Raw genomic sequence first — 8,416 nt, forward strand, 5'->3', positions numbered from 1 at the left:
ACCCAAGAAACGACGACTCTGCTCAGCACAACAGTAAAAGCATCGTTCATCTTTATACAATGTGTAGAAAATGTGAAGGTGAAGAATCCGTTTAGCGCAAGTATTCTCGTTCACAGCACTGCATTGCTTGAAGTTTTGGCATCCAATCCATCAATATTAAAACATCCATATTATCAGAGGGATCACAATTCCACAGTCTGCTTACACTCTTAAAAGCAAAATCATTCCCACGAGATTATACTTTCAGCGCGTGTGATAGTGTTTCCATTCAAAGTGATAGTTAGTGGTTAGTGGAGGAAACGGAACCAGCCCTGAAAGGGGCTTGAAGTTCAGTCACGTAAAGTATACTAGGGAATATCAATGTCCGGCGCGCTTTGCCGGTTTCGCACTGACGTTGACCGAACGAACAATAAAACTCGATATGATATATAATTTGAAATTTTTAAAGAAATAATCCAATTAACTTGGACGACGTGGTTTGGATGTAACGGTATTTTGTTAACAGCTTGATGTGTTTACGTTACGTAAGAAAGATCATATCGGCGTCCTTGCAAAATGCCAACGTCATTAAAAGCCATAATTTCATAGTATGGGGCATAATATTTTGTACGAATCGATTCGTTTAAGTGAGATTTTTTGGTGGGTTTTTTCAATGTATTTTTTTAAATTTCGTCGGAATTTATTGAAATCACAAAGTTTGATGGGTAACTCCTGCCCAGTCGAAGTGTCTTAGGGGTTTTTTATGGTGTTGAATCCATATATAGTCAAAAAACCAGTTTAAATAACACACATCAAGATTTCACCTCAAATTTTTCAGTTAGATTTTGGCATGAAAGTCCATAAAGTGGTACTAAAGACAACTCCTTTTAAAAATTTAGTGGCCAAAGGTTTTGAAAAGATAAGATAGTGAATGGATGTTTTTGTTAAGATATTATGCAAAAAAGTTATGGTCCAAATCTCTTGTGGCCATTTATTTTAAAAAAAGAAAAAAAAAAAGTGTTTTTTTTTTTGGATGATCTAGTGATTGGCACAATGGGATGTTATCCCCTTCGCCCTATTTCAAATCCCATGGGGGACATCTTTGGCGTCTTGTGATAAGGCTCAAGGAGTAGACTCCCCACCCTTGTGGACTCTTGGCTCTTGGTAAGTTATAAATTCCTGGTATGTCTGGCTTATAGGTTATTGGATACTCTTGGCATTATAGTGGCAACCACTAGGTTTGAACATAGGTTTACCAAGATTACTCCAATGAGTGACTAATTCACCATGGTTAAAAAAAATATTACAAATACAATCCCTCGCCAAGATTACTCCTATGAGTTACGAGTTAATCATGGTTATATATATAGTCCTCTCGTGGGATGTGGTCATGGTTGGCACGATGGGATGGGATGTTATCCCCTCCACCCATCTTCAAATCCCACATGGGCATCTTTGGCCCATTGTGAGAAGGCTCAAGATGTAGGCTCCCCCACCCTCGTGGAGTCTTGGCTCTTGCTAAGTCATAAATTCTTGGTATATCTAGCTTACACGTTGTTGGATATAGTTTTGGTGTTATAGTGACAACTGCTAGATTTGATCTTGGGTCTCCTCCAAATTACTCCAACGAGTTAGCGATTCCCCATGGTAAAAACAATATTGCAAATACATGCCTCCTCATGGGACAACCAAGTGGTTGGCACAATGGGATGTTATCCCCTTCACCGGGTTCAAATCCCATAGGAGGACATCTTTGGCCCCTTATGATAAGGCTCAAGGATTAGAATCCCCCACTCTCATGGAGGTTTAGTTTTTACTAAGCCATAAATTCCTGGTATATATGACTTATGGGCAATGAAATATACTCTTGGTGTGATAGCGGCAACAAATACTACGCCCATAGTACTCCAAGAAGTTATTGATTCAACATAATAAAAAATATAATATTACAATGGTAGAATGGAAAAGTAAATTGTGCATTTGATTTTCATAATACATGAAGGCAAGCGTGGGATGGGATATGAAGGTGTGATGGAATGTAAGGGTGGGCATAAAGTGCTTCTCTATCTTCCGTTGGGTTAATTTACACTATAATACCACATTTAATTTATGTGTTTCCTGAGCATTATTTTACACACTGTAGAATCCATTGAGTTAATTTACACTATAAAACCACATTCAATTTATGCATTTCTTCTTGACTATTTTTTGCACTGAAAATTTATATTACTTTTATGTATTTGCTCAATATTATATTAGCTTAATGATCCGGATTTAAGCAGGAACGCAATATATTACAGAGATAACCATAAATACAGAGATGCGATAACCATAAAAACAGAGATGCAACAGAAATAATAATATGCGATAACCATAAAAACAGAGATGCCGCGGAAAAAAATACTTCATTTCATTAATGGAGAATACTGAAATATGCTTACAAATAGAAATAACCCAGCTAGGGCGATGGTAGCTTATCTCTGAGAAGAGATGTGTCGGCTACATGCCTCTGAACTGTTTTGAACTGTGTTACAATGAGGCTCGAGGGCCTATTTATTGTTGAGAAACAATGGAAAACCCTTCACATTCCAAAACCTAACCCTAGAAGATGAAATGCCAAATTGTGGGCCCCGTTTTTGGGTAAGTTGGTACATCAACTTCCCGGGGTCGCGAATTGGTCATACTATCTCCGTTTGACGTGCATGATAGCTCGTTGGAAAGATTTCTCCGAGGACTACGACGGAAAAGACGATTTTTATCAGAAAAATCGCTGGCGTGGATTTCCCAAAAAACGTCGTTTAGGGCCTCAAAACGGCTCCGGAAGTTTAGGACCCGAAAAACTGCTAAAAATAGTAAACTGTGCTATAATTAAGGAAACTGATAAAAACTGTAAGAAGCACTAGAGGGGATCCAAGTGGAATTAGCAGGTGGCCACCAATATCCACCTGGATCATTCCTCCCCCCTTAGGAAGCAATGGTCCCCATTGCGTTGAGTTCCTCCATGAGATGAGGGAACTTCTGCTGCACTTGGTCCCTGGTGAGGCACTTGCCCTGGTGAAGGAGTTGTCCTGCTTTGACAACTTGATACAGTTGGATATTCTGCTGGCGAGTGTGCTTGATCTGTGTGTCCATGATCCGATCAGTTGCAACTTGTTCCATGCAAGCTGGATTTAACTCTGTGGGTGTGAGTTGTTCTGCAATGTCGGACGTGTCTAGTAATGGTGGAAAGTATGGCCGAAGGCGGTCGACATTGAACACCGGGTGCAGGCCAAGGAATGGGGGAATGCTGAGCTCAAATGCATTGTCTCCCATAGCTTTGGTAATGGTGTAATGACCATGTCGAAGTGGTCTGAGTTTCTGATGGGTTCTGGTAAGGCGCTCCCTTTGCAGATGTAACCAAACTTTATCGCCCACCTGAAACTTGTGTGGTACCCCTCCAGGTAACGAGAAGTTGTTCCTGTGTTCTGTCATGACTGTATCCCTCTGTTGCTGCTGCTGTGTGGAGGAACCCTTCGCGGGGGTCATGGATGTAGCAACGATCTTCCCCTTACAATGGAAACGAACCAGACAGAAAATAAATTTCCTAGTCTGTGAGATGAGCTTGCTGCCTTTCTTAGTAGTGATCAAAGAGGTGGCGGTAGGTGGGGCTACCTCCGGTATCTTGTATAATGAATTATCCAAAGAAATGATGACAGCGCGAGGTCTTGACTCATACATAGCATGTCGCCTCCACAAGTATGGCTGTCCTAATAGTACATCACAAACATCCAGAGGTGTAACATCACACAATACCTCGTCTGTGAAGGGCTTGATGCTGTAGGGAAGGCGGCACTGCTGGCGAACTTTGAGATCTCGTCCTTCGTGAAGCCAACTGATACTGTACGGCTGTGGGTGTGGTGTAGTTGGTAGGCCCAACCGCTTCACGACCTCTGCTGAAATGAGGTTCTTTTGGCTGCCACTGTCGATAATGAATTGCAGTGGCGAACCCTTCACCCACATCTGTGAGTGCAAAAGACGTTCCCCCTCCTCTGGATCTTCGGGCTCATTTTTCTGGATCTTGGCAGTAGCAACAGTGGCGCTGGGATCCGCATCAATAATCTGCTTCCCTTTGTCATTCCCCTTGTCGGGTTCTGACTCAGAGTCGGAACATGCATCTGATTCGAAAGCCTTCAACTCGGCCACCAGCGACTGCTTGGTCCGACACTCACTTGTGTTATGAGTGGGACTCTTGTGGAACTCACACCACTTTCCTGTGTCCTTCTTTGGCTTCGTGGTGTTGTTCTTTTCTTGTAGCTTCGACGGGTTGTCTTGGGTCACCCCGCCTTGGCTTTGTCCTTTGGGCTTTGGATTTGCAGATCCAAAGTCTCGCTTCTTCTGTTTGAACTTTTGCTCGATTTTGACAGCGTATCGGTATGCTGTGCCGAGTGAGGAGATGTTCAAGAACTCCATCTCTTCCTGGATGTATCTGTGTAGGCAACTGCGGTATTTGAGTACCAGATGCAGCTCAGAATCTTTGATACCCAACTGTGTGCGAAGGGTATGAAAAATGTTTGTGAACTCCGGCACATCTTGGTCTCGTCCCTGCCGCAGTGTGGTCCATTTGATGTATTTGTCCTCATAGCTTCCGACGGGGTAGTACTGCTCCTTGATGGCATCCCGGAAGTCATTCCAAGTGGGTGCGGTTGAAAATGGTGAGCCTGTACTTTCACCCTTCTGCTCGCAATAGGTTTCCCACCAGTCCTTGACGTGGGGGGCTGCTTTGAGGAGAGCGAAAACAATCTTCTCCCGACTTGAAAATTCGTGAACAGAAAAATACCCATCTAGCAGATTTAACCATTTATCTACGGCATCTGCGTCTATTTGACCCTCGAAGATGGGGATTTCAAAATTAACTTGTACCTTAAATGGTGTGGCGTTTCTAGAGTAGCTGTTGGAAGCCGATGCGTCGCCTCTGGGTAGCCGCTGAAGGATCTGCGCAAAGATATCCATCATCGCGTTCCTTTGCCGCTCGAGCGCTTCTTCGAGCAAGTTTGATATGATCTCCTGCCCCCTCGTCTTTCTTCTCATCCGCCATGGGAGGACGTCGAGATTTGCGAGGCTGGTCTTGCAAAGGTTCGACCAGTTCAAGCCCTAACTCCTTATATCCCGACCTCGTTGGGGACATGCAAAGAAAAACAGAGAAAAAGCAGACCGCTCTGATACCACTGATCCGGATTTAAGCAGGAACGCAATAGATTACAGAGATAACCATAAATACAGAGATGCGATAACCATAAAAACAGAGATGCAACAGAAATAATAATATGCGATAACCATAAAAACAGAGATGCCGCGGAAAAAATACTTCATTTCATTAATGGAGAATACTGAAATATGCTTACAAATAGAAATAACCCAGCTAGGGCGATGGTAGCTTATCTCTGAGAAGAGATGTGTCGGCTACATGCCTCTGAACTGTTTTGAACTGTGTTACAATGAGGCTCGAGGGCCTATTTATTGTTGAGAAACAATGGAAAACCCTTCACATTCCAAAACCTAACCCTAGAAGATGAAATGCCAAATTGTGGGCCCCGTTTTTGGGTAAGTTGGTACATCAACTTCCCGGGGTCGCGAATTGGTCATACTATCTCCGTTTGACGTGCATGATAGCCCGTTGGAAAGATTTCTCTGAGGACTACGACGGAAAAAGCGATTTTTATCAAAAAATCGCTGGCTTGGATTTCCCAAAAAACGTCGTTTAGGGCCTCAAAACGGCTCCGGAAGTTTAGGACCCGAAAAACTGCTAAAAATAGTAAACTGTGCTATAATTAAGGAAACTGATAAAAACTGTAAGAAGCACTAGAGGGGATCCAAGTGGAATTAGCGGGTGGCCACCAATATCCACCTGGATCACTTAATCATATAAATTACGTGGTTGGTAACTGTCGATGGACATTAATTCATCATAAGCATCAAAACACTTTCATGATAAAATCATAAAAATAAACTAAATTACAACTTTACTTTAAATTATAATTAACAATATTTATTAAATGAGATAAACATATATACCTTTAAGAAACATGTAACAAAATTCTTAACCATAGAGATTCTTAATTTGTAAATAGGCTTTAACACCGGAGGCAATACTATAACTTATAAATACCAATACCACGGGTCTAAAAAATTATGAGTCATTTTATATAACACATGTTAATATGACATTGTTTTTTAGTTAAAAGGACAAAAAAGGTATAGATTTCAACCTTTTGATTCGTGACTACCACTAAGAATATTTTAAAATATTAAGTGTAGATTAAATCTCTTCCATCTATTTAATAGTTATTGATCATTATTACATTGAGAGACACATTCTACAACCTAATATGCGGGTGATGTGTGATTTTGTCATTGCGCAATGTGATATGTGATTCCTTCAGTGCTTAACGTGGGTTGACACTTGTATTTTTTAAATTAAAAATATAGATGATATAAAATTATGCTGGACAATGAAGTACTTTATTTATCATTGGGATAAAAAAAATCCCTTAATATCTATTTTTTTAGTTTTATATATATATATATATATATATATATATATTCGACATTGGTAAAGCTACATCATGGTCATGTCGAAGAATAACACCCAAATAGGGCGAGGAATTGAACTGGTGACTTAACATCTAGGAATGTCTTAAGAGTGCACATGGTCACTATCTATCCAAAACCCCGTGGACAATATTTTTTAATTTGTTAATATAAAAATTATTTTATTATTTTTAAATGTAACATTACCACACTACATCTCCCTGTATCACCTTTAAGGAATATAGAAAGTGTTTTTAGAAAGTTAGATATTAAAAAAAATATTTTAAAATTGTGATTTAATGTGGATATCTGTAAATCTTTTTAAAAAGTGTTTAACATCAGATTTTAATATGAACTTTGTGAGAATCTATTTTTATTTTAATAATATAATACTCAAAATAAAGAAATATCATTGGGTTTAAAGTTAATCATTTTTTTGAACCTAGAGTATGCCCTAAAACTGCTTCTATTTGACCAAGAGCTCGTCTTCCTTGGACGTAAGGGAACAAGTTAATGGTTCAAGACCTAGACGCATCTAGCAGGAATGAAAGCCTGCTCCCTTATGAACCACCAACGAATAGTTATAGGTGATATGGTTTTCCTTGAATAACAATGATGAGCCAACTTGCTTTATGATATATTAGCTAGTGATGATTGTCCCCTTTGCTAGTTTGACTTATGAGTTATGATAGACTTTCCCATTGTTTAAAAAAAGTAAAATCACTTTTTAATAATATCTAAATTTTCTTTTATTACTAAATTTAAATATAATAATATTTCTATATTATTTTTTTTCGCAAAATAACTTTATTCTTTCCACTTCACTAATTTAATTAAAATTTTATATTTTATTTTAATTAAAATTTAAAACCATTTTTAAAAACTTCTTATATTTTATGTTATTTATTTTATTTTTATTTAACTTTTTTTATCTAATTGTTTATGGAATTAAGTATGAAATACATAATTTTCTCACATTTAAGAGCGTTCACACGAAAAAACCTAATCCAAGTAAATAGCGGGAAAAAATCTAACGGTACAAGTTGGATTCTCTTTTCATTCCTCATCCATAACCCTTGATGCATGGCCATCTTATTTTCCCACCTCCCATCATTATGATTCATCATGCAAATTTTGCGGAGGAAGTGATATTTCGTTTCCTTGTCTTATAAAGGCTCGTAAGGGCAAGTGTTGTTATATTGATCCACTACTACTTCAGTTACATTGCTTGTATGACTTTACTTAGCTCATGCATTGTATGGTAATGTACGTAAATTGCATATTATTTTCGCATGTTAAAATCATTATCTCATGTTTCATGTAAAGTAGATTGCATTTATAATATATTTCACTTTAGATTTCACTTTATGTATGGATTTATTATTTTTATATAAAATATGGGTGATACCCTACGCTCAATGCACATGTATCCAAACAAGTTAGTTATAATGCGAAGGCTAAAGGTTTGCGGTCTCAGGAAATTATTTGATTTCTCAATAAACTCACTGTTAGAATATACAGATCATGCACTCTACCAGTTGGAGCTAGATGTTACCCACTAAAAGTGGGTGACCTTATAGGAGAAATTTTTCTCCCATCATCTCTTCTAATTAGTCAGCAAGCAACACCTGACAACCACCACTAGACAATGACGATGTGTCATTCATATATCCACCACCTGCATCAGTCATATGTTTCCTCGCCCATCTAGCAAGAGCATATGTTGGAAGGTGGGCTTCAAATCAAGAGGTACTTTGTTCATTTTGCAATTAGGTGTTTATACTTGTTATAATTCGAGCATTTGACATGGATTATGGGGTAACTTGGGAGGAAAGGGGGTTCTGATCGTGATCTTGTTCCCTTGCCTTAA

Source organism: Pinus tabuliformis, chromosome 1_2, assembly GCF_031772625.1.
Source record: "Pinus tabuliformis cultivar Carrire ecotype Pingquan chromosome 1_2, CPIR1, whole genome shotgun sequence".
NCBI lineage: Eukaryota > Viridiplantae > Streptophyta > Pinopsida > Pinales > Pinaceae > Pinus > Pinus tabuliformis.